Here is a 26041-nt window from a genome sequence, read left to right on the forward strand (position 1 = left end):
CCACCATGACCCATGTCGGATCCCCACGGCGGAAATTAGTCCACATTCCCAGCCACGTCTCAGGCAGCTCCCATCTTGAATGGTCGCGGCCCTGGCCCCTAAGGAAACGCTCAAACCCTTGAAAGCCTCGTCCTACGTGCCCTTCTCCAGCCCACAGGGCGACACGACCCTACTGGAAACCACAAACATCTTCCGAACACGGGAACACTGAACACCAGGGAAGACAGACCGCAAGCCTGTCTCCTTCGTTGATGCTGATCCCACCCCATGCATCCTGGCAATTCTCCACTGCCACGGTGACACTACGGAGTAACCCACAGTGATCAAAGGCATGGTCCCCGAGGTCCACAGACAGACTTTCAACAGAAGACCTCTGCCATGCGATGGGACTTGGAAGCCTGAAAGGGAACAGTGGCTGGCCACGGCACCACAGCAGGGATGGCAATGGGGACCCCATCTCTGCCCCACAAATGGACTGCTCCAGATAAACCTCTGGCTGTTCGAATGGCCTGCATGCTACACTGGTCGGTCGCGTCATTCCCCCACAGGCGAAACAGCTTTGCTTTACACATTGCCAAACAAGGGAACAAAGCGGCCAAAGGGGATAGTCGCATAACTCAGCTACCTCCAAGGGGGCCGGCACAGACGCCTCACCATGTCGATCTTCTCTACTTCCCGCAAGACACCCTTTGGGTGTCATTCCTTGGGCAACGGGATCGCAACTCTACACAGGTTACCTACCTCAACTCACCCACTTGAACTGCCAAAGCCATCCACTCCATAGGCAGCTTATGCCAGCCCATCACGAACAAGACACATTCTTGGGAAGCCGAGACCAGCGCCTGCAACCCAATGATGACAGCCCATCCCACGACATCACACAGGACCTTTCCTCATGATACCTTACCTTTCTCTCCAGGCCAGCAGCCACCACCCAGGCTGAAATGCTTCACTCGATCCACACCCCAGTCCACGAACATCCACTTAGCGCCAACAGTGTGCCGGCAACTTCAGCAGAGGAGCTGACAGCGGCAGCACTGAGGCCTAAACCATCAGCCCCCTTCCGCCATCGCCCAACTCCAGCCCACGCCCGCTCACTGCTCCAGCCACACCAGGCAGTCAAGAACCTCACCGCGTGAAACACAACAACAGAGAGGGCCACAGGCCTGGCCTGAGGCTCCAGGCTCCAACCAGGGAACCTTGCTCATTTTGGCTTCCATAATCAACCTCAGAAGCGGCATGCACAAAGCGTGATCCTCTCCAAATATCACCTCTCCAAGCTGCAAGCTTACTGGGTCTATACCAGAAGACACTCCGACCCTGAAGACTAGCAGGAAAGCCTGCCCTCTTGCATTCCCTCAACGGCCTTTCAGCAGGGACCGGGGATTCCTAGGTGACCCAGCTTATGGGCAGACATGCTCGACCCTCAGACAGGAGCCCCTCCAATGCTGGAGCCCTTAGTGGTGTATGCATGCCTGACAGCAGGGGACGTTGGCCCTCACTCCTAACTGTCCCGTACCCCCGAGAGAGGAAACGTGCTGGACCTCAGTTTCGATGAGGAGACGGTCGAGCGTTCTCACTCATTTCGGTCAGATTTTCCAAGGAATGCATACAAGGGTGTCATCATCGATCCAAGAACATGCTGGGATGCTGCAGAACACAAAAGGGAAGGCCGTGGAGCTCTGCAGAGGAGCCATGACCTGGAAGTACTCCAACTGCCTGGGGAATCCACAGTCCTCAGGCCACTCAGCAAGACCAGCAATCAATCCACTCTTGCAACCACTGGGCCCATCTGTGGAAAACCTAATATCCAATGGCACATCTTAGTACGGGTGAATGCCTACCGTCCTGAGATATCCACAGCCACGCTCGGCAACGTGCACCCGCCCCACTTTTTCCAGTTCTCCTTAGCACATCCAGTCATCAGACAACGCGAAGGTCTTCTTCTCTTTGCCGACAGCCAGCCTTACCCTGCAACTGCACCTGAGAAGTGGACAGAAATCACGCAGGTTTCTGAATTGCACCGGGGTCCTCAGAGAACATGATCCTTATGAACACATAACCTGGGCGTGAGCCTGGAACCTGCTTCCCAAGTACCACTTTCCCCTACCGAAAACTGATTGTGTGTCTCACAGCACGACTGAAGAAAGTTACGCACGTACGTTGGTCGGTGTGTGAGACGCTGTATGTGTCTATTCACACGTGTGGGCGTGTGTGACTGAGACTTTGCACGAGGATGCGTTTGTGGATTCCTGTGTGTGCTGCTAAATACGCGTCTTGGTCTCTGGATGTCTCTGTGGCCCTTTGCAGATGCCTCTAACAGTAAATGTCATAGTTTATACACAGCACCCTGGTTGGACCCCCAACTGAAAGGAGAAAACCTCTGTCAGTTTCATGAGGCCGCATGCAAACTTTGACCCCAAGGGCTGTCAAAATAGGCCACAGACTCCCGCTCTCCCACAGCCACGCCTTCTGACCAAAGCACAAAGTCTGGACGAGACCTACCTCCCGGCCGTGGGTGTCACACCTATGTGGACCTGGAGATCCTGCCACCTACTACCACATCTGATGTGCCCTTGGGGTCACTCCCAGAGCTCCCGGAAGCAAGGTAACCTCCCATGGGCGGGCTGACACCGACCTACAGTTGCCGACAGGCAAGATGCCGCCTGGTAATTCTCAAGGGGTTAACGGACTTCGGCCCAAGTGCCTCATCTCGCCAACTAGACCAAATCACTTTCCATGACCCCGTGGGAATGCCCTCAATGGGAAGAGTTGGGCTTCAGCAACCATGACACAGGTTGGAACCCCACAGCAGAAATTAGGCCACCTTCCCGGCCACGTAAAGGAAAGCTTCCAACTGGTAGTGTTTGCGGCCCTGACCATTGAGGAAACGCTCAAACGCTGCACAGCCTCGTCCTAAGTGACCTCCTCCTGCCTGCAGGGCGACTCGACTCGACTTGAAGCCACAGACATCATGCGAACACGGAGACACTGAACAGCAGGGAAGACACACCGCAAGCCTGTCTGCTTTGGTGTTGCCCACCCCACCCCATGCATCCTGGTAATTCTCCACTGCCACAGCGACACTACCGATGAACTCACAGTGATCAAAGGCACTGTCCCCGAGTACCACAGACAGACTTTCAACGGAAAAACTTTGTCACACGAGGGGACCTGGAAGCTTGAAAGGGTACAGTGGCTATCCACGTCAGTGCACCTGGCGTCGCAACAGTGCCCCCACCTCTGTCCTGCCAACGGACTGCTCCAGGTAAACCTCTGGCTGTTCGCTAGCCGAGTCATGCCCCCCCCAGGAAAAGCACTTTCGCTTTACGCATTCCCAAACAAGGGAACAAAGCGGCCAAATGGGATGTTCGCATAACTAACCATCCTCCCAGGAGGCCGGCACAGACGTGTCACCATGTCGAACTTCTTTACGTCTCGCAAGACACCCTTTGGTTGTCTTTCCTCTGGCAACGGGATCGCAACTCTACACAGGTTACCTACCTCACCTCATCCACTTGAACTGCCAAAGCCATCCCCTCCATAGGCAGCTGATGCCAGCCAATCACGGACATGTCACATCCTTGGGAAGCCGAGGCCAGCACCTGCAACCCAATTATGATAGCCTATTCCACGACATCACAAAGAACATGTCCTCATCTATCCTTACCTTCCTGTGCGGGCCATCAGTGATCCACGCAGGTTTAAATTCAGCACTCGTTCTTCTCCCCACTCCGCGATGACCCACTTGGCATCAACACTGTGCCGGGACTTAAAGTAGAGAAGCAAATAAGGGCAGCAGCGAGGCCTAATCCATCAGCCCCTTTCCACCGATGCCCAACCGAGCTCACCCCCGCCCATTGCTCCAGCCTCACTAGGCACTCAAGAAACTCACCGTGAAAAACGCAAGAACAGGGAGGGCCACAGGCCTGGCCGGAGGTTCCAGGCACCAACCAGGGACGCTTGCTCATTTTGGCTTCCAGAATCAACCCCCAAAATGGCATGCACGAAGCGTGATCCTGGCCAAAACTCACCTCCCAACTGCAAGCTAACTGGTCCTAGACCAGCACACACTTCGACACTTAAGACCAGCAGGAGAGCCTGCCCCCTCACATTCCCTCAACAGCCATTCAACAGGGACCCGGGATTCACAGATAACACAGCTTATGTGCAGACACGGTCAACCCTCAGACAGGAGCCCCTCCAATACTGGAGTCCTTGGTGGTGTTTGCATACATGTCGGCGGGGGACGCTGGCCCTCATTCCGAACTGTCCGCTCCCCCTGAGAGAGGAAACGTGCTGAACCTCAGTTTCGATGACGAGACGGTAGAGTGTTCTCACTCATTTTGTTCAGATTTTCCAAGGAATGCATGCAAGGTTGTCATCATCGATCCAAGCACATGCTGGGACGCTGCAGCACACAACCGGAGTGTGCGCAGGGCTCTGTACAGGAGCCATGAGCCTGGGCTACCCCAGAACCCTGGAGAATCCACAGCCCTCAGGCCACTCGGCAAGAGGAACAATCAATCCACTCTTGCAGCCATTGGGCCCGTCTGAGGAAAACCTAATATTTAATGGCACATCGTGGGGTGCTTGATTACCTACCGTCCTGAGTTATCCACGACCATGCTCGGGGACATGGGCCCGCCTCACTTTTTCCAGTTCTTCTTAGCACCTCCAGTCATCAGAGCACACGAAGGTCTTCTTGTTTGTGCCGACGGCCAGCCTTTCCCAGCAACGGCACCTGAGAAGTGGACAGAAATCACCGAGGCTTCATAAATGGACTGGTGTCCTCAGAAGCCATGATCCATAAAAACATTGACCTGGCCTTGAGCTCTGAAACTGCTTCCCAAGGACCTCTATCCCTTACTGAGAATTGACTGCATGTCTGATAGTACGACTGCAGAAATTTAGGCACATACGTTGGCCGGTGTGTGAGAGGCTATATGTGTGTGTTCACGCGTGTGGGCGTGTGTGACTGTGAGTGCGCATGCGGACGTGCTTGTGGGTTTCTCTGTGTGCCGCTGAATACGCGTCTCGGTATCAGTGTGTCCCTATGGCCCTGTGAGGAGGAGTCCAAGAATAAAAGAAATAGTTTATACACAGCACCCTGGTTAGACCCCCCAACTGAAAGGAGAAAGACCCCTGTCAGCTTCAAGAGGCCGCAGGCAAACTTGGACCCCCAGGGGCTGTTGAAAGAGTCCCCGGACTCCCGCTCTCCCACAACCACGCCTTCTGACCAAAACACAAAGACTCGATGAGACCTTCCTCCGGGACTTGGCTGTGACATCGACATGCACCTCGAGACTCTGTCAGCTACCAGTATATCTGATGGGCATTTGGGGTCACTCGCAGCACTTCCGGAAGCAAGGGAACTCCCATGGTCGGGCCGACACCGACCGGCAGGTGTCTACTGCCAATTTGCAGCCTGAAACCACTCAAGGGGCTAACGAACGTGGGCCCATGTGCCACTTCTCGCCAACTAGGCCTAATCACTTTCCATTGACCCGTGGGAATGCCCACCACAGGAAGTGGTGGGCTTCAGCCACCATGACCCATGTCGGATCCCCACGGCGGAAACTAGTCCACATTCCCAGCCACGTCTCAGGCAGCTCCCATCTTGAATGTTCGCGGCCCTGACCCCTAAGGAAACGCTCAAACCCTTGAAAGCCTCGTCCGACGTGCCCTCCTCCAGCCCACAGGGCGACACGACCCTACTGGAAACCACAAACATCTTCCGAACACGGGAACACTGAACACCAGGGAAGACAGACCGCAAGCCTGTCTCCTTCGTTGATGCTGATCCCACCCCATGCATCCTGGCAATTCTCCACTGCCACGGTGACAGTACCGAGTAACCCACAGTGATCAAAGGCATGGTCCACGAGGTCCACAGACAGACTTTCAACAGAAGACCTCTGCCATGCGAGGGGACTTGGAAGCCTGAAAGGGAACAGTGGCTGGCCACGGCAGCACAGCAGGCATGGCAATGGGGCCCCCATCTCTGCCCCACCAATGGACTGCTCCAGATAAACCTCTGGCTGTTCGAATGGCCTGCATGCTACACTGGCCGGTCTCGTCATTCCCCCACAGGCGAAACAGCTTTGCTTTACACATTGCCAAACAAGGGAACAAAGCGGCCAAAGGGGATAGTCGCATAACTCAGCTACCTCCAAGGGGGCCGGCACAGACGCCTCACCATGTCGATCTTCTCTACTTCCCGCAAGACACCCTTTGGGTGTCATTCCTTGGGCAACGGGATCGCAACTCTACACAGGTTACCTACCTCAACTCACCCACTTGAACTGCCAAAGCCATCCACTCCATAGGCAGCTTATGCCAGCCCATCACGAACAAGACACATTCTTGGGAAGCCGAGACCAGCGCCTGCAACCCAATGATGACAGCCCATCCCACGACATCACACAGGAGCTTTCCTCATGATACCTTACCTTTCTCTCCAGGCCAGCAGCCACCACCCAGGCTGAAATGCTTCACTCGATCCACACCCCAGTCCACGAACATCCACTTAGCGCCAACAGTGTGCCGGCAACTTCAGCAGAGGAGCTGACAGCGGCAGCACTGAGGCCTAAACCATCAGCCCCCTTCCGCCATCGCCCAACTCCAGCCCACGCCCACCCACTGCTCCAGCCACACCAGGCAGTCAAGAACCTCACCGCGTGAAACACAACAACAGAGAGGGCCACAGGCCTGGCCTGAGGCTCCAGGCTCCAACCAGGGAACCTTGCTCATTTTGGCTTCCATAATCAACCTCAGAAGCGGCATGCACAAAGCGTGATCCTCTCCAAATATCACCTCTCCAAGCTGCAAGCTTACTGGGTCTATACCAGAAGACACTCCGACCCTGAAGACTAGCAGGAAAGCCTGCCCTCTTGCATTCCCTCAACGGCCTTTCAGCAGGGACCGGGGATTCCTAGGTGACCCAGCTTATGGGCAGACATGCTCGACCCTCAGACAGGAGCCCCTCCAATGCTGGAGCCCTTAGAGGTGTTTGCATGCCTGACAGCAGGGGACGTTGGCCCTCACTCCTAACTCTCCCGTACCCCCGAGAGAGGAAACGTGCTGGACCTCAGTTTCGATGAGGAGACGGTCGAGCGTTCTCACTCATTTCGGTCAGAGTTTCCAAGGAATGCATACAAGGGTGTCATCATCGATCCAAGCACATGCTGGGATGCTGCAGAACACAAAAGGGAAGGCCGTGGAGCTCTGCAGAGGAGCCATGACCTGGAAGTACTCCAACTGCCTGGGGAATCCACAGTGCTCAGGCCACTCAGCAAGACCAGCAATCAATCCACTCTTGCAACCATTGGGCCCATCTGTGGAAAACCTAATATCCAATGGCACATCTTAGTACGGGTGAATGCCTACCGTCCTGAGATATCCACAGCCACGCTCGGCAACGTGCACCCGCCCCACTTTTTCTAGTTCTCCTTAGCACATCCAGTCATCAGACAACACGAAGGTCTTCTTCTCTTTAACGACAGCCAGCCTTACCCTGCAACTGCACCTGAGAAGTGGACAGAAATCACGCAGGTTTCTGAATTGCACCAGGGTCCTCAGAGAACATGATTCTTATGAACACATACCCTGGGCGTGAGCCTGGAACCTGCCTCCCAAGTACCACTTTCCCCTACCGAAAACTGATTGTGTGTCTCACAGCACGACTGAAGAATGTTACGCACGTACGTTGGTCGGTGTGTGAGATGCTGTATGTGTCTATTCACACGTGTGGGCGTGTGTGACTGAGAATTTGCACGAGGATGCGTTTGTGGATTCCTGTGTGTGCTGCTAAATACGCGTCTTGGTCTCTGGGTGTCCCTGTGGCCCTTTGCAGATGCCTCTAACAGTAAACGTCATAGTTTATACACAGCACCCTTGTTGGACCCCCAACTGAAAGGAGAAAGACCTCTGTCAGTTTCATGAGGCCGCATGCAAACTTTGACCCCCCAGGGCTGTCGAAATAGGCCACAGACTCCCGCTCTCCCACAGCCACGCCTTCTGACCAAAGCACAAAGTCTAGACGAGACCTCCCTCCTGGCCGTGGGTGTCAAACCTATGTGGACCTGGAGATCCTGCCACCTACCACCACATCTGATGTGCCCTTGGGGTCACTCCCAGAGCTCCCGGAAGCAAGGTAACTTCACATGTGCGAGCTGACACCGACCTGCAGTTGCCGACAGGCAAGATGCCGCCTGGCAATTCTCAAGGGGTTAACGGACTTCGGCCCAAGTGCCTCATATCGCCAAATAGACCAAATCACTTTCCATGACCCCGTGGGAATGCCCTCAATGGGAAGAGTTGGGCTTCAGCAACCATGACACAGGTTGGAACCCCACAGCAGAAATTAGGCCACTTTCCCGGCCACGTAAAGGAAAGCTTCTAACTGGTAGTGTTTGCAGCCCTGACCATTGAGGAAACGCTCAAACGCTGCACAGCCTCGTCCTAAGTGACCTCCTCCTGCCTGCAGGGCGACTCGACTCGACTTGAAGCCCCAGACATCATGCGAACACAGAGACACTGAACAGCAGGGAAGACACACCGCAAGCCTGTCTGCTTTGATGTTGCCCACCCCACCCCATGCATCCTGGTAATTCTCCACTGCCACAGCGACACTACCGATGAACTCACAGTGATCAAAGGCACTGTCCCCGAGTACCACAGACAGACTTTCAACGGAAAAACTTTGCCACACGAGGGGACCTGGAAGCTTGAAAGGGTACAGTGGCTATCCACGTCAGTGCACCTGGCGTCGCAACAGTGCCCCCACCTCTGTCCTGCCAACGGACTGCTCCAGATAAACCTCTGGCTGTTCGCTAGCTGAGTCATGCCCCCCCCAGGAGAAGCACTTTCGCTTTACGCATTCCCAAACAAGGGAACAAAGCGGCCAAAGGGGATGTTCGCATAACTAACCATCCTCCCAGGAGGCCGGCACAGACGTGTCACCATGTCGAACTTCTTTACGTCTCGCAAGACACCCTTTGGTTGTCTTTCCTCTGGCAACCGGATCGCAACTCTACACAGGTTACCTACCTCACCTCATCCACTTGAACTGCCAAAGCCATCCCCTCCATAGGCAGCTGATGCCAGCCAATCACGGACATGTCACATCCTTGGGAAGCCGAGGCCAGCACCTGCAACCCAATTATGATAGCCTATTCCACGACATCACAAAGAACATGTCCTCATCTATCCTTTCCTTCCTGTGCGGGCCATCAGTGATCCACGCAGGTTTAAATTCAGCACTCGTTCTTCTCCCCACTCCGTGATGACCCACTTGGCATCAACACTGTGCCGGGACTTAAAGTAGAGAAGCAAACAAGGGCAGCAGCGAGGCCTAATCCATCAGCCCCTTTCCACCGATGCCCAACCGAGCTCACCCCCGCCCATTGCTCCAGCCTCACTAGGCACTCAAGAACCTCACCGTGAAAAACGCAAGAACAGGGAGGGCCACAGGCCTGGCCTGAGGTTCCAGGCACCAACCAGGGACGCTTGCTCATTTTGGCTTCCAGAATCAACCCCCAAAATGGCATGCACGAAGCGTGATCCTGGCCAAAACTCACCTCCCAACTGCAAGCTAACTGGTCCTAGACCAGCACACACTTCGACTCTTAAGACCAGCAGGAGAGCCTGCCCCCTCACATTCCCTCAACAGCCATTCAACAGGGACCCGGGATTCGCAGATAACACAGCTTATGTGCAGACACGGTCAACCCTCAGACAGGAGCCCCTCCAAAACTGGAGTCCTTGGTGGTGTTTGCATACGTGTCGGTGGGGGACGCTGGCCCTCATTCCGAACTGTCCTCTCCCCCTGAGAGAGGAAACGTGCTGAACCTCAGTTTCGATGACGAGACGGTAGAGTGTTCTCACTCATTTTGTTCAGATTTTCCAAGGAATGCATGCAAGGGTGTCATCATCGATCCAAGCACATGCTGTGATGCTGCAGCACACAACCGGGGTGTGCGCAGGGCTCTGTACAGGAACCATGAGCCTGGGCTACCCCAAAACCCTGGAGAATCCACAGCCCTCAGGCCACTTGGCAAGAGGAACAATCAATCCACTCTTGCAGCCATTGGGCCCGTCTGAAGAAAACCTAATATCTAATGGAACACCTTGGGGTGCTTGAATACCTACCGTCCTGAGTTATCCACGACCATGCTCGGGGACATGGGCCCGCCTCACATTTTCCAGTTCTTCTTAGCACCTCCTGTCTTCAGAGCACACGAAGGTCTTCTTGTTTGTGCCGACGGCCAGCCTTTCCCAGCAACGGCACCTGAGAAGTGGACAGAAATCACCGAGGCTTCATAAATGGACTGGTGTCCTCAGAGGCCATGATCCATAAAAACATTGACCTGGCCTTGAGCTCTGAAACTGCTTCCCAAGGACTTCTATCCCTTACTGAGAATTGACTGCATGTCTGATAGTACGACTGAGGGAAGTTAGGCACATACGTTGGCCGGTGTGTGAGAGGCTATATGTGTGTGTTCACGCGTGTGGGCGTGTGTGACTGTGACTGCGCATGCGGACGTGCTTGTGGGTTTCTCTGTGTGCCGCTGAATACGCGTCTCGGTATCAGTGTGTCCCTATGGCCCTGTGAGGAGGAGTCCAAGAATAAAAGAAATAGTTTATACACAACTCCCTTTTTAGACCCCCCAACTGAAAGGAGAAAGACCCCTGTCAGCTTCAAGAGGCCGCAGGCAAACTTGGACCCCCAGGGGCTGTTGAAAGAGTCCCCGGACTCCCGCTCTCCCACAACCACGCCTTCTGACCAAAACACAAAGACTCGATGAGACCTTCCTCCGGGACTTGGCTGTGACATCGACATGCACCTCGAGACTCTGTCAGCTACCAGTATATCTGATGGGCATTTGGGGTCACTCGCAGCACTTCCGGAAGCAAGGGAACTCCCATGGTCGGGCCGACACCGACCGGCAGGTGTCTACTGCCAATTTGCAGCCTGAAACCACTCAAGGGGCTAACGAACGTGGGCCCATGTGCCACTTCTGGCCAACTAGGCCTAATCACTTTCCATTGACCCGTGGGAATGCCCACCACAGGAAGTGGTGGGCTTCAGCCACCATGACCCATGTCGGATCCCCACGGCGGAAACTAGTCCACATTCCCAGCCACGTCTCAGGCAGCTCCCATCTTGAATGTTCGCGGCCCTGACCCCTAAGGAAACGCTCAAACCCTTGAAAGCCTCGTCCGACGTGCCCTCCTCCAGCCCACAGGGCGACACGACCCTACTGGAAACCACAAACATCTTCCGAACACGGGAACACTGAACACTGGGGAAGACACACCGCAAGCCTGTCTCCTTCGTTGATGCTGATCCCACCCCATGCATCCTGGCAATTCTGCACTGCCACGGTGACACTACCGAGTAACCCACAGTGATCAAAGGCATGGTCCCCGAGGTCCACAGACAGACTTTCAACAGAAGACCTCTGCCATGCGAGGGGACTTGGAAGCCTGAAAGGGAACAGTGGCTGGCCACGGCAGCACAGCAGGCATGGCAATGGGGCCCCCATCTCTGCCCCACCAATGGACTGCTGCAGATAAATCTCAGGCTGTTCGAATGGCCTGCGTGCTACACTGGTCGGTCGCGTCATTCCCCCATAGGTGAAACAGCTTTGCTTTACACATTGCCAAACAAGGGAACAAAGCGGCCAAAGGGGATATTCGCATAACTCAACTACCTCCAAGGGGGCCGGCACAGACGCCTCACCATGTCGATCTTCTCTACTTCCCGCAAGACACCCTTTGGGTGTCATTCCTCGGGCAACGGGATCGCAACTCTACACAGGTTACCTACCTCAACTCACCCACTTGAACTGCCAATGCCATCCACTCCATAGGCAGCTTATGCCAGCCCATCACGAACAAGACACATTCTTGGGAAGCTGAGACCAGCGCCTGCAACCCAATGATGACAGCCCATCCCACGACATCACACAGGACCTTTCCTCATGATACCTTACCTTTCTCTGCAGGCCAGCAGCCACCACCCAGGCTGAAATGCTTCACTCGATCCACACCCCACTCCACGAACATCCACTTAGCGCCAACAGTGTGACGGCAACTTCAGCAGAGGAGCTGACAGCGGCAGCACTGAGGCCTAAACCATCAGCCCCCTTCCGCCATCGCCCAACTCCAGCCCACGCCCGCCCACTGCTCCAGCCACACCAGGCAGTCAAGAACCTCTCCGCGTGAAACACAACAACAGAGAGGGCCACAGGCCTGGCCTGAGGCTCCAGGCTCCAACCAGGGAACCTTGCTCATTTTGGCTTCCATAATCAACCTCAGAAGCGGCATGCACAAAGCGTTATCCTCTCCAAATATCACCTCTCCAAGCTGCAAGCTTACTGGGTCTATACCAGAAGACACTCCGACCCTGAAGACTAGCAGGAAAGCCTGCCCTCTTGCATTCCTTCAACGGCCTTTTAGCAGGGACCGGGGATTCTTAGGTGACCCAGCTTATGGGCAGACATGCTCGACCCTCAGACAGGAGCCCCTCCAATGCTGGAGCCCTTAGTGGTGTTTGCATGCCTGACAGCAGGGGACGTTGGTCTTCACTCTTAACTGTCCCGTACCCCTGAGAGATGAAACGTGCTGTTTCGATGAGGAGACGGTAGAGCGTTCTCACTCATTTCGGTCAGATTTTCCAAGGAATGCATACAAGGGTGTCATCATCGATCCAAGCACATGCTGGGATGCTGCAGAACACAAAAGGGAAGGCCGTGGAGCTCTGCAGAGGAGCCATGACCTGGAAGTACTCCAACTGCCTGGGGAATCCACAGTGCTCAGGCCACTCAGCAAGACCAGCAATCAATCCACTCTTTCAACCATTCGGCCCATCTGTGGGAAACCTAATATCCAATGGCACATCTTAGTACGGGTGAATGCCTACCGTCCTGAGATATCCACAGCCACGCTCGGCAACGTGCACCCACCCCACATATTCTAGTTCTCCTTAGCACATCCAGTCATCAGACAACACGAAGGTCTTCTTCTCTTTAACGACAGCCAGCCTTACCCTGCAACTGCACCTGAGAAGTGGACAGAAATCACGCAGGTTTCTGAATTGCACCAGGGTCCTCAGAGAACATGATTCTTATGAACACATAACCTGGGCGTGAGCCTGGAACCTGCCTCCCAAGTACCACTTTCCCCTACCGAAAACTGATTGTGTGTCTCACAGCACGACTGAAGAAAGTTACGCACGTACGTTGGTCGGTGTGTGAGATGCTGTATGTGTCTATTCACACGTGTGGGCGTGTGTGACTGAGACTTTGCACGAGGATGCGTTTGTGGATTCCTGTGTGTGCTGCTAAATACGCGTCTTGGTCTCTGGGTGTCCCTGTGGCCCTTTGCAGATGCCTCTAACAGTAAACGTCATAGTTTATACACAGCACCCTTGTTGGACCCCCAAGTGAAAGGAGAAAGACCTCTGTCAGTTTCATGAGGCCGCATGCAAACTTTGACCCCCAGGGCTGTCGAAATAGGCCACAGACTCCCGCTCTCCCACAGCCACGCCTTCTGACCAAAGCACAAAGTCTGGACGAGACCTCCCTCCTGGCCGTGGGTGTCAAACCTATGTGGACCTGGAGATCCTGCCACCTACCACCACATCTGATGTGCCCTTGGGGTCACTCCCAGAGCTCCCGGAAGCAAGGTAACCTCACATGGGCGAGCTGACACCGACCTGCAGTTACCGACAGGCAAGATGCCGCCTGGCAATTCTCAAGGGTTTAAAGGATTTCGGCCCAAGTGCCTCATCTCGCCAACTAGACCAAATCACTTTCCATGACCCCGTGGGAATGCCCTCAATGGGAAGAGTTGGGCTTCAGCAACCATGACACAGGTTGGAACCCCACAGCAGAAATTAGGCCACCTTCCCAGCCACGTAAAGGAAAGCTTCTAACTGGTAGTGTTTGCGGCCCTGACCATTGAGGAAACGCTCAAACGCTGCACAGCCTCCTCCTAAGTGACCTCCTCCTGCCTGCAGGGCGACTCGACTCGACTTGAAGCCACAGACATCATGCGAACACAGAGACACTGAACAGCAGGGAAGACACACCGCAATCCTGTCTGCTTTGATGTTGCCCACCCCACCCCATGCATCCTGGTAATTCTCCACTGCCACAGCGACACTACCGATGAACTCACAGTGATCAAAGGCACTGTCCCCGAGTACCACAGACAGACTTTCAACGGAAAAACTTTGCCACACGAGGGGATCTGGAAGCTTGAAAGGGTACAGTGGCTATCCACGTCAGTGCACCTGGCGTCGCAACAGTGCCCCCACCTCTGTCCTGCCAACGGACTGCTCCAGATAAACCTCTGGCTGTTCGCTAGCCGAGTCATGCCCCAACCAGGAGAAGCACTTTCTCTTTAAGCATTCCCAAACAAGGGAACAAAGCGGCCAAAGGGGATGTTCGCATAACTAACCATCCTCCCAGGAGGCCGGCACAGACGTGTCACCATGTCGAACTTCTTTACGTCTCGCAAAGACACCCTTTGGTTGTCTTCCCTCTGGCAACCGGATCGCAACTCTACACAGGTTACCTAACTCACCTCAACCACTTGAACTGCCAAAGCCATCCCCTCCATAGGCAGCTGATGCCAGCCAATCACGGACATGTCACATCCTTGGGAACCCGAGGCCAGCACCTGCAACCCAATTATGATAGCCTATTCCACGACATCACAAAGAACATGTCCTCATCTATCCTTACCTTCCTGTGCGGGCCATCAGTGATCCACGCAGGTTTAAATTCAGCACTCGTTCTTCTCCCCACTCCGCGATGACCCGCTTGGCATCAACACTGTGCCGGGAGTTAAAGTAGAGAAGCAAACAAGGGCAGCAGCGAGGCGTAATCCATCAGCCCCTTTCCACCGATGCCCAACCGAGCTCACCCCCGCCCATTGCTCCAGCCTCACTAGGCACTCAAGAAACTCACCGTGAAAAACGCAAGAACAGGGAGGGCCACAGGCCTGGCCTGAGGTTCCAGGCACCAACCAGGGACGCTTGCTCATTTTGGCTTCAAGAATCAACCCCCAAAATCGCATGCACGAAGCGTGATCTTGGCCAAAACTCACCTCCCAACTGCAAGCTAACTGGTCCTAGACCAGCACACACTTTGACTCTTCAGACCAGCAGGAGAGCCTGCCCCCTCACATTCCCTCAACAGCCATTCAACAGGGACCCAGGATTCACAGATAACACAGCTTATGTGCAGACACGGTCAACCCTCAGACAGGAGCCCCTCCAATACTCGAGTCCTTGGTGGTGTTTGCATACATGTCGGTGGGGGACGCTGGCCCTCATTCTGAACTGTCCTCTCCCCCTGAGAGAGGAAACGTGCTGAACCTCAGTTTCGATGACGAGACGGTAGAGTGTTCTCACTCATTTTTTTCAGATTTTCCAAGGAATGCATGGAAGGGTGTCATCATCGATCCAAGCACTTGCTGGGAAGCTGCAGCACACAACCTGGGTGTGTGCAGGGCTCTGTACAGGAGCCATGAGCCTGGGCTACCCCAAAACCCTGGAGAATCCACAGCACTCAGGCCACTCGGCATGAGGAACAATCAATGCTCTCTTGCAGCCATTGGGCCCGTCTGAAGAAAACCTAATATCTAAAGGCTCATCTTGGAGTGCTTGAATACCTCAGCATGTCCGTCTTCTCTATGTCCCGCAAGACACCCGTGGGGAGTCACTCCTCTGGAAACGGGATTGCAACTCTTCACAGGTAACCTACCTTACTGCATCCTCGTGAACTGCCAAAGCCATCCCCACCATAGGCAGCTGATGCCAGGCCATCACGAACAAGACACATCCTTGGGAAGCCGAGGCCAGTGCCTGCAACCCAATGATGACAGCCCATCCCACGACATCACACAGGACCTGTCCTCATCATACATTAACTTTCTCTCCAGGGTAGCAGCCACTACGCAGGCTTAAATGCAGCAATCGATCCTCACCCCACTCCACGATGATCCACTTAGCGCCAACAGTGTGCTGGCAGCTTCAGGGGCAGCAGCGAGGCCTAATCCATCAGCCCCCTTCCGCCATCACCAAACTCCATCCCACCCCCTCCACCTGCTCCAGCCCCACCGGGCACTCAAGAACCTCACCGCACCAAACACAACAACAGAGAGGGCCACGGGCCTGGCCTGAGGCTCCAGCCTCAAACCAGGGAAACTTGCTCATTTTGGATTCCAAAATCAACCACCGAAGCGGCATGCACAAAGCGTGATCCTGGTCAAAACACACTTCTCCAAGCTGAAAGCTCACTCGGCCCACACCAGCACACACTCCGACTCTGAAGACTAGCAGGAGAGCCTGCCCCCTTGCATTCCCTCACGGCCTTTTAGCAGGGACCGCGGATTCATAGATGACCCAGCTTATGGGCAGACACGGTCGACCCTCAGACAGGAGCCCCTCCAATGCTAGAGCCCTTAGTGGTGTTGGCATGCATGTCAGCAGGGGATGTTGGCCCTCACTCCTAACTGTCCTCTACCCCCGAGAGGAAACGTGCTGGATCTCAGTTGCGATGAGGAGACCGTAGAGCTTTCTCACTCATTTTGTTCAGATTTTCCAAGGAATGCATACAAGGGTGTCATCATCGATCCAAGCACATGCTGGGATGCTGCAGAACACAAACGGGCAGGCCGTGGGGCTCTGCAGAGGAGCCATGAGCCAGAAGTACTCCAACAGCCTGGGGAATCCACAGTCCTCAGGCCACTCAGCAAGACCAACAATCAATCCACTCTTGCAGCCATTGGACCCATCTGAGGAAAACCTAATATCCAATGGCACATCTTAGTATGCGTGAATGCTACTGTCCTGAGTTATCCCCAGCCACGCTCAGCAACGTGCGCCTGCTCCACTTTTTCCAGTTCCCCTTAGCACATCCAGTCATCAGACAACACGAAGGTCTTCTTGTCTTTGCCGACGGCCAGCCTTACCCTGCAACTGCACCTGAGAAGTGGACAGAAATCATGCAGGCTTCTGATTTGCACCACAGTCCTCAGAGAACGAATCTTGTGAAAACTTACCTGCGTGTGAGCCCGGAACCTGCTTCCCAAGTACCACTATTCCTTACCGAAAACGGATTGCGTGTCTCACAGCACGACTGGAGGAAGTTAGGCATGTATGTTGGCCGGTGTGTGAGACGCTGTATGTGTGTTTTCACGCGTGTGGGCGTGTGTGACTGTGACTGTGCACGAAGATGCTCTCGCGGGTTCCGGTGTGTGCCGCTGAATACGCGTCTTGGTCTCTGGGTGTCCCTGTGGCCCTCTGCAGACGCCTCCAACAGTAAACGCCATAGTTTATACACACCATCCTGGATGGACCCCCAACTGAAAGGAGAAAGACCCCTGTCACCTTAAGAGGCCACATGCGATCTTTGACCCCCAGGGACTGTTGAAATAGTCCACAAACTCCCGGTCTCTCACAGCCACGCCTTCTGACCAAAGCACAAGGAGTGGACGAGCCCTGCCTCCTGGCCGTGGCTGTCATATCTATGTGGACCTGGAGACCCTGCCACCTACCAGCACATCTGATGTGCCCTTGGGGTCACTCCCAGCACTCCCGGAAGCAAGGGAACCTCCCATGGGCGGGCTGACAGCAACCTGCCGTTGCCTACAGGCAAGATGCAGCCCGGCATTTCTCTAGAGGCTAAGGAACTGCGGACCAATTGCGTCTTCTCACCAACTAGACCAAATCACTTTCCATGACCCCGTGGGAATGTCCACAATGGGAAGTGTTGGGCTTCAGCAACCATGACACAGGTTGGAACACCAGAGCAGAAATTAGGCCACCTCCACGCCCACGTATCGGCAAGTTTCCTACTGGCAGGTTTGGTGGCCCTGACCACTGAGAAAACGCTCAAACGATACACAGCCTCTTCCTAAGTGCCCACCTCCTGCATGCAGGGCGACTCGACCCCATTGGAAGCCACAGACATCATGCGAACACGGGGACACTGAACACCAGGGAAGACAGGCGGCAAGCCTGTCTGCTTTGATGAGGCCCACACCACCACATGCATCCTGGCAATTCTCCACTGCTACAGCGACACTACCGAGGAACTCACAGCGATCAAATGCACTCTTCCTGAGGACCACAGACAGACTTTCAACAGAAGACCTCTGCCACAGGAGGGGACCTGGAAGCTTGAAAGGGCACAGTGGCTGTCCATGACAGCACACCGGGCATCGCAACAGTGCCTACATCTCTGCCCCGCTCACGGACTGCTGCAGATCAACCTCAGGCTGTTCGAAAGGCCTGCATGCCAAACTGGCTGGTGGTGTCATGCCCCCCCGGGAGAAATATTTTCGCTTTGCACATTCCCAAACAAGGGAAGAAAGCAGCCAATAGGGATGTTCCATAACTCATCTACCTCCAAGTAGGACGGCACAGACGCCTCACAATTTCAATCTTCTCTACGTCCCGCAAGACACCCTTTGGGTGTCATTCCTCCGGCAATGGGATCACAACTCTACACAGGTTACCTACCTCACCTCATGCACTTGAACTGCCAAAGCCACCCCCTCGATAGGCTGCTGATGCCAGACCATCACGAACATGACGCAGCCTTGGAAAGCCGAGGCCAGCACCTGCAACCAAATTATGACAGCCTATTCCACGACCTCACAAAGGACATGTCCTCATCATCCCTTACCTTCCTATCCAAGCCATCAGCGACCATGCAGGTTTAAATGCAGCACTCGATCCTCACCACACTCCACGATGCCCCACTTGGCACCAACACTGTGCTGGGTGTTAAAGTAGAGGAGCAGCCATGGGCAGCAGTGTGGCCTAATCCATCAGCCCCTTCCCCTGACGCCCACTCCGAGCCCAACCCCGCCCACTTCTCCAGGCTCACTAGGGACTCAAAAACCTCACTGTGCAAAACGCAAGGACAGGGAGGGCCACAGGCCTGGCCTCAGGCTCCAGCAACCAACCAGGGACGCTTGCTCATATTGGCTTCCAAAATCAACACACGAAACGGCATGCACGAAGCGTGATCCTGGCCAAAACACACCTATCCAACTGCAAGCACACTGGGCCTAGACCGGCACACACCCCGACTCTTAAGACCAGCAAGAGAGCCTGCCCCCTTGCATTCCTTCCACCGCCTTTCAGCAGGGACACGGGATACACAGATTAGCCAGCTTATGCACAGACACGGTCGAACCACAGACAGGAGCCCCTCCACTACTGGAATCCTTGGTGGTGTTTGCGTGCATGTCGGCAGGAGACAATGGCCTTCACTCCTAACAGTCCCCTACACCCGAGAGAGGAAACGTGCTGAACCTCAGCTTCGATAAGGACACGATAGAGTGTTCTCACCCATTTTGTTCAGAGTTTCCAAGGAATGCATACAAGGGTGTCATCCTCGATCCAAGCACATGCTGGGATGCTGCAGAACACAACCGGGCAGTGTGCGGGGCTCTGCAGGGGAGCCATGAGCCTGGGGTACCCCAAAAGCCTGGAGAATCCACAGCCCTCAGGCCACTCAACAAGACGAACAATCAAGCCACTCTTGCAGCCATTGGGCCCATCTGAGGGAAACCTAATATCTAATGGCATATCTTGCGGTGGTTGAATACCTACCGTCCTGAGTTATCAGCGACCATGCTCGGGAACATGGCGTCGCCTCACTTTTTCCAGTTCTTCTTAGCACCTCCAGTCATCAGAGCACACGAAGATCTTCTTGTTTTTGCCGACTGCGAGGCTTGCCCAGCAACTGCACCTGGGAAGTGGACTGGTGTCCTCAGAGGACATGATCCATACAAACATTTACCTGGGCTTGAGCTCTGAAACTGCTTCCCAAGGACCTCTATCCCTTACCGAGAACTGACTGCATGTCTGATAGTACGACTGCAGGAAGTTAGGCACATACATTGGCCGGCGTGTGAGAGGCTGTATTTCTGTGTTCACGCGTGTGACTGTGACTGCGCACGCAGACGCTCTTGTGGGTTACTCTGTGTACCGCTGACTACGCGTCTTGGTCTCTGTGTGTCCCTGTAGCCCTGTGAAGAGGCGTCCAACAATAAACGCCATAGTTTCTACACAACACCCTGTCTAGACCCACAACTGAAAGGAGAAAGCCCCCTGTCAGCTTCCAGAGGCCGCATGCAAACTTTAACCCCCAAGGGCTGTTGAAATGCTCCACGGGCTCCCGCTCTCCCACAGCCACAGCTTCTGACCAGAGCACAAACACTGGACGTGACCTGCTTCCGGGCCGTGGGTGTGACATCTACGTGCAACTCGAGAACCTGCCAGCTACCAGCACATCTGATGTGCACTTGGGGTCACTCCCAGCACTTTCGGAAGCAAGGGAACTCCCATGGGTGAAACGACACCGACCTACAGCATTCTACTGGCAAGATGCAGCCTGAAACCCCTCAAGGGGCTAAAGAACATCGAACAAAGTGCAACTTCTTGCCAACTAGGCCTAATCACTTTCCTTTGACCCGTGGGAATGCCCACCACAGGAAGCAGTGGGCTTCAGAAGCCATGACCCATGTTGGAACCCCACAGCGGAAACTAGGCCACCTTCCCGGCCATGTCTCAGGCAGCTCCCATCCTGCAAGTTTCGCGGCCCTGACCCCTAAGGAACCGCTCAAGCGCTCAACAGCCTCGTCCAACGTGCCCTACTCCAGCCAGCAGTGCGACGCGTCCCTACTGGAAGCCACAGACATCTTCCGAACACGGGAACAAGGAACACCAGGGAAGACAGACCGCAAGCCTGTCTGCTTTGAAGATGCTGATCCCACCTGATTCATCCTGGAAATTCTCCACTGCCACAGTGACACCACTGAGGAACTCAGAGTGATCAAAGGCGTGGTCCCCGAGGACCACAGACAGACTTGCAACGGAAGACCTCTGCCATGTGAGGGGACTTGGAAGCCTGAAAGGGAAGAGTGGCTGGCCTTGGCAGCGCACCAGGGATGGCAACAGTGCCCCCTTCTCTGCCCCGCCAACGGACTGCTCTGGATAAAGCTCTGGCTATTCGAAAGGCCTGCATGCCACACGGGCCGGCCGCGTCATGCCCTCCGGCAGAAACACTATCGCTTTGCACATTCCCAAAAGTGGGAAAAGTGCGACCAAAGGGCTTGTTTGCATAACTCACCTACCCCCAAGAAGGCCGGCACAGATGCCTCAGCATGTCCGTCTTCTCTATGTCCTGCAAGACACCAGTGGGGAGTCACTCCTCTGGAAACGGGATTGCAACTCTTCACAGGTAACCTACCTCACTGCATCCTCATGAACTGCCAAAGCCATCCCTACCATAGGCAGCTGATGCCAGGCCATCACGAACAAGACACATCCTTGGGAAGCCGAGGCCAGCGCCTGCAACCCAATGATGACAGCCCATCCCACGACATCACACAGGACCTGTCCTCATGATACCTTACCTTTCTCTCCAGGGCAGCAGCCACTACGCAGGCTTAAATGCAGCACTCGATCCTCACCCCACTCCACGATGATCCACTTAGCGCCAACAATGTGCTGGCAGCTTCAGGGGCAGCAGCGAGGCCTAATCCATCACCCCCTTCCGCCATCACCAAACTCCATCCCACCCCCGCCCACTGCTCCAGCCCCACCGGGCACTCAATAACCTCACCGCACCAAACACGACAACAGAGAGGGCCACAGGCCTGGCCTGAGGCTCCAGGCTCCAACCAGGGAACCCTGCTCATTTTGGCTTCCAAAATCAACCACCGAAACGGCATGCACAATGCGTGATCCTGGTCAAAACACACTTCTCCAAGCTGAAAGCTCACTGGGCCCACACCAGCACACACTCCGACTCTGAAGACTAGCAGGAGAGCCTGCCCCCTTGCATTCCCTCACGGCCTTTTAGCAGGGACTGCGGATTCATAGATGACCCAGCTTATGGGCAGACAACGGTCGACCCTCTGACAGGAGCCCCTCCAATGCTAGAGCCCTTAGTGGTGTTGGCATGCATGTCAGCAGGGGATGTTGGCCCTCATTCCTAACTGTCCCCTACCCCCGAGAGGAAACCTGCTGGACCTCAGTTGCGATGAGGAGACCGTAGAGCTTTCTCACTCATTTTGTTCAGATTTTCCAAGGAATGCATACAAGGGTGTCATCATCGATCCAAGCACATGCTGGGACGCTGCAGAACACAAACGGGCAGGCCGTGGGGCTCTGCAGAGGAGCCATGAGCCAGAAGTACTCCAACAGCCTGGGGAATCCAAAGTCCTCAGGCCACTCAGCAAGACCAACAATCAATCCACTCTTGCAGCCATTGGACCCATCTGAGGAAAACCTAATATCCAATGGCACATCTTAGTATGCGTGAATGCTACTGTCCTGAGTTATCCCCAGCCACGCTCAGCAACGTGCGCCTGCTCCACTTTTTCCAGTTCCCCTTAGCACATCCAGTCATCAGACAACACGAAGGTCTTCTTGTTTTTGCCGACGGCCAGCCTTACCCTGCAACTGCACCTGAGAAGTGGACAGAAATCATGCGGCTTCTGAATTGCACCACAGTCCTCAGAGAACGATTCTTGTGAAAACTTACCTGCGTGTGAGCCCGGAACCTGCTTCCCAAGTACCACTATTCCTTACCAAAAACGGATTGCGTGTCTCACAGCACGACTGGAGGAAGTTAGGCATGTATGTTGGCCGGTGTGTGAGACGCTGTATGTGTGTACTCACGCGTGTGGGCGTGTGTGACTGTGACTGCGCACGAAGATGCACTCATGGGTTCCGGTGTGTGCCGCTGAATACGCGTCTTTGTCTCTGGGTGTCCCTGTGGCCCTCTGCAGACGCCTCCAACAGTAAACGCCATAGTATATACACACCATCCTGGATGGACCCCCAACTGAAAGGAGAAAGACCCCTGTCAGCTTCAAGAGGCCACATGCGAACTTTGACCCCCAGGGAATGTTGAAATAGTCCACAAACTCCCGGTCTCTCACAGCCACGCCTTCTGACCAAAGCACAAGGAGTCGACGAGCCCTGCCTCCCGGCCGTGGCTGTCACATCTATGTGGACCTGGAGACCCTGCCACCTACCAGCACATCTGATGTGCCCTTGGGGTCACTCCCAGCACTCCCGGAAGCAAGGGAACCTCTCATGGGCAGTCTGACAGCGATCTGCAGTTGCCTACAGGCAGGATGCAGCCCGGCACTTCTCAAGGGGCTAAGGAACTGCGGACCAAGTGCGTCTTCTCACCAACTAGACCAAATCACTTTCCATGACCCCGTGGGAATGTCCACAATGGGAAGTGTTGGGCTTCAGCAACCATGACACAGGTTGGAACACCAGAGCAGAAATTAGGCCACCTCCTCGCCCACGTATCGGCAAGTTTCCAACTAGCAGGGTTGGTGGCCCTGACCACTGAGAAAACGCTCAAACGATACACAGCCTCTTTCTAAGTGCCCTCCTCCTGCATGCAGGGCGACTCGACCCTATTGGAAGCCACAGACATCATGCGACACGGGGACACTGAACACCAGGGAAGACAGACCGCAAGCCTGTCTGCTTTGATGAGGCCCACACCACCACATGCATCCTGGCAATTCTCCACTGCTACAGCGACACTACTGAGGAACTCACAGCGATCAAATGCACTGTTCCTGAGGACCACAGACAGACTTTCAACGGAAGACCTCTGCCACACGAGGGGACCTGGAAGCTTGAAAGGGCACAGTGGTTGTCCACGACAGCACACCTGGCTTCGCAACAGTGCCCCCATCTATGCCCCGCCCACGGACTGCTGCAGATCAACCTCAGGCTGTTCGAAAGGCCTGCAAGCAAAACTGGCTGGCGGTGTCATGCCCCCCCGGGAGAGACACTTTCGCTTTGCACATTCCCAAACAAGGGAAGAAAGCAGCCAATAGGGATGTTCCATAACTCAACTACCTCCAAGGAGGACGGGACAGACGCCTCACAATGTCAATCTTCTCTACGTCCCGCAAGACACCCTTTGGGTATCATTCCTCTGGCAATGGGATCACAACTCTACACAGGTTACCTACCTCACCTCATGCAGTTGAACTGCCAAAGACACCCCCTCCATAGGCAGCTGATGCCAGCCCATCACGAACATGACACATACTTTGGAAGCCGAGGCCAGCACCTGCACCCCAATTATGACAGCCTATTCCAGGACCTCACAAAGGACATGTCCTCATCATCCCTCACCTTCCTGTCCAGGCCATCAGCGACCACGCAGGTTTAAATGCAGCACTCTATCCTCACCCCACTCCACGATGCCCCACTTGGCACCAACACTGTGCTGGGTGTTAAAGTAGAGGAGCAAACAAGGGCAGCACTGTGGCCTAATCCATCAGCCCCTTCCGCGACGCCCAACCCGAGCCCAACCCCGCCCACTTCTCCAGCCTCACTAGGGACTCAAAAACCTCACTGTGCAAAACGCAAGGACAGGGATGGCCACAGGCCTGGCCTCAGGCTCCAGCAACCAACCAGGGACGCTTGCTCATTTTGCCTTCCAAAATCAACACACGAAACGGCATGCACGAAGCGTGATCCTGGCCAAAACACACCTATCCAACTGCAAGCACACTGGGCCTAGAACGGCACACACCCCGACCCTTAAGACCAGCAAGAGAGCCTGCCCCCTTGCATTCCTTCAACTGCCTTTCAGCAGGGACCCGGGATACACAGATTAGCCAGCTTATGCGCAGACACGGTCGACACTCAGACAGGAGCCCCTCCACTACTGGAGTCCTTGGTGGTGTTTGCGTGCATGTCGGCAGGGGACACTGGCCTTCAGTCCTAACAGTCCCCTACACCCGAGAGAGGAAACGTGCTGAACCTCAGTTTCGATAAGGAGACGATAGAGTGTTCTCACCCATTTTGTTCAGAGTTTCCAAGGAATGCATACAAGGGTGTCATCATCGATCCAAGCACATGCTGGGATGGTGCAGAACACAACCGGGCAGTGTGCGGGGCTCTGCAGGGGAGCCATGAGCCTGGGGTACCCCAAAAGCCTGGAGAATCCACATCTCTCAGGCCACTCAACAAGACGAACAATCAAGCCACTCTTGCAGCCATTGGGCCCATCTGAGGAAAACCTAATATCTAATGGCACATCTTGCGGTGGTTGAATACCTACCGTCCTGAGTTATCCGCGACCATGCTCGGGAACATGGCCCCGCCTCACTTTTTCCAGTTCTTCTTAGCACCTCCAGTCGTCAGAGCACACGAAGATCTTCTTGTATTTGCCAACGGCGAGGCTTGCCCAGCAACTGCACCTGGGAAGTGGACTTGTTTCCTCAGAGGACATGATCCATACAAATATTTACCTGGGCTTGAGCTCTGAAACTGCTTCCCAAGGACCTCTATCCCTTACCGAGAACTGACTGCATGTCTGATAGTACGACTGCAGGAAGTTAGGCACATACATTGGCCGGTGTGTGAGAGGCTGTATTTCTGTGTTCACGCGTGTGACTGTGACTGTGCATGCAGACGCTCTTGTGGGTTTCTCTGTGTACCGCTGACTACGTGTCTTGGTCTCTGTGTGTCCCTGTTGCCCTGTGAAGAGGCCTCCAACAGCAAACGCCATAGTGTATACACAACACCTTGTCTAGACCCACAACTGAAAGGAGAAAGCCCCCTGTCAGCTTCCAGAGGCCGCATGCAAACTTTAACCCCCAGGGGCTGTTGAAATACTCCACGGACTCCCGCTCTCCCACAGCCACGCCTTCTGACCAGAGCACAAAGACTGGAGGAGACCTGCCTCCCGGCCGTGGGTGTGACATCTACGTGCAACTCGAGAACCTGCCAGCTACCAGCACATCTGATGTGCCCTTGGGGTCACTCCCAGCACTCCCGGAAGCAAGGGAACCTCTCATGGGCAGTCTGACAGCGACCTGCAGTTGCCTACAGGCAGGATGCAGCCCGGCACTTCTCAAGGGGCTAAGGATCTGCGGACCAAGTGCGTCTTCTCACCAACTAGACCAAATCACTTTCCATGACCCCGTGGGAATGTCCACAATGGGAAGTGTTGGG

General features: G+C 54.8%; 10 non-coding genes across 10 annotated transcripts; all 10 read right to left on the reverse strand.

Moving 5' to 3' along the window:
- Nucleotides 1-1540: 1540 nt before the first annotated feature.
- Nucleotides 1541-1633, reverse strand: LOC137757862 (small nucleolar RNA SNORD116). Its single transcript, XR_011072545.1, has one exon. It is a non-coding gene; the product is annotated as a small nucleolar RNA SNORD116 (small nucleolar RNA).
- Nucleotides 1634-4301: 2668 nt separating this feature from the next.
- Nucleotides 4302-4394, reverse strand: LOC137757932 (small nucleolar RNA SNORD116). Its single transcript, XR_011072609.1, has one exon. It is a non-coding gene; the product is annotated as a small nucleolar RNA SNORD116 (small nucleolar RNA).
- Nucleotides 4395-7085: 2691 nt separating this feature from the next.
- Nucleotides 7086-7178, reverse strand: LOC137757866 (small nucleolar RNA SNORD116). The gene has a single exon (XR_011072548.1). It is a non-coding gene; the product is annotated as a small nucleolar RNA SNORD116 (small nucleolar RNA).
- A 2670-nt stretch (nucleotides 7179-9848) lies between these two features.
- Nucleotides 9849-9941, reverse strand: LOC137757923 (small nucleolar RNA SNORD116). Its single transcript, XR_011072601.1, has one exon. It is a non-coding gene; the product is annotated as a small nucleolar RNA SNORD116 (small nucleolar RNA).
- Nucleotides 9942-12622: 2681 nt separating this feature from the next.
- LOC137757898 (small nucleolar RNA SNORD116) lies at nucleotides 12623-12717 on the reverse strand. The gene has a single exon (XR_011072577.1). It is a non-coding gene; the product is annotated as a small nucleolar RNA SNORD116 (small nucleolar RNA).
- Nucleotides 12718-15387: 2670 nt separating this feature from the next.
- On the reverse strand, nucleotides 15388-15480 carry LOC137757885 (small nucleolar RNA SNORD116). Its single transcript, XR_011072566.1, has one exon. It is a non-coding gene; the product is annotated as a small nucleolar RNA SNORD116 (small nucleolar RNA).
- Nucleotides 15481-16560: 1080 nt separating this feature from the next.
- LOC137757907 (small nucleolar RNA SNORD116) lies at nucleotides 16561-16653 on the reverse strand. The gene has a single exon (XR_011072586.1). It is a non-coding gene; the product is annotated as a small nucleolar RNA SNORD116 (small nucleolar RNA).
- A 2685-nt stretch (nucleotides 16654-19338) lies between these two features.
- LOC137757888 (small nucleolar RNA SNORD116) lies at nucleotides 19339-19431 on the reverse strand. The gene has a single exon (XR_011072569.1). It is a non-coding gene; the product is annotated as a small nucleolar RNA SNORD116 (small nucleolar RNA).
- A 2634-nt stretch (nucleotides 19432-22065) lies between these two features.
- LOC137757850 (small nucleolar RNA SNORD116) lies at nucleotides 22066-22158 on the reverse strand. The gene has a single exon (XR_011072533.1). It is a non-coding gene; the product is annotated as a small nucleolar RNA SNORD116 (small nucleolar RNA).
- A 2683-nt stretch (nucleotides 22159-24841) lies between these two features.
- Nucleotides 24842-24934, reverse strand: LOC137757942 (small nucleolar RNA SNORD116). The gene has a single exon (XR_011072619.1). It is a non-coding gene; the product is annotated as a small nucleolar RNA SNORD116 (small nucleolar RNA).
- Between the last annotated feature and the right edge of the window lie 1107 nt (nucleotides 24935-26041).

The sequence above is a fragment of the Eschrichtius robustus genome, unplaced genomic scaffold (genome assembly GCF_028021215.1).
Source record: "Eschrichtius robustus isolate mEscRob2 unplaced genomic scaffold, mEscRob2.pri scaffold_538, whole genome shotgun sequence".
In the NCBI taxonomy this organism is placed as follows: Eukaryota; Metazoa; Chordata; class Mammalia; order Artiodactyla; family Eschrichtiidae; genus Eschrichtius; species Eschrichtius robustus.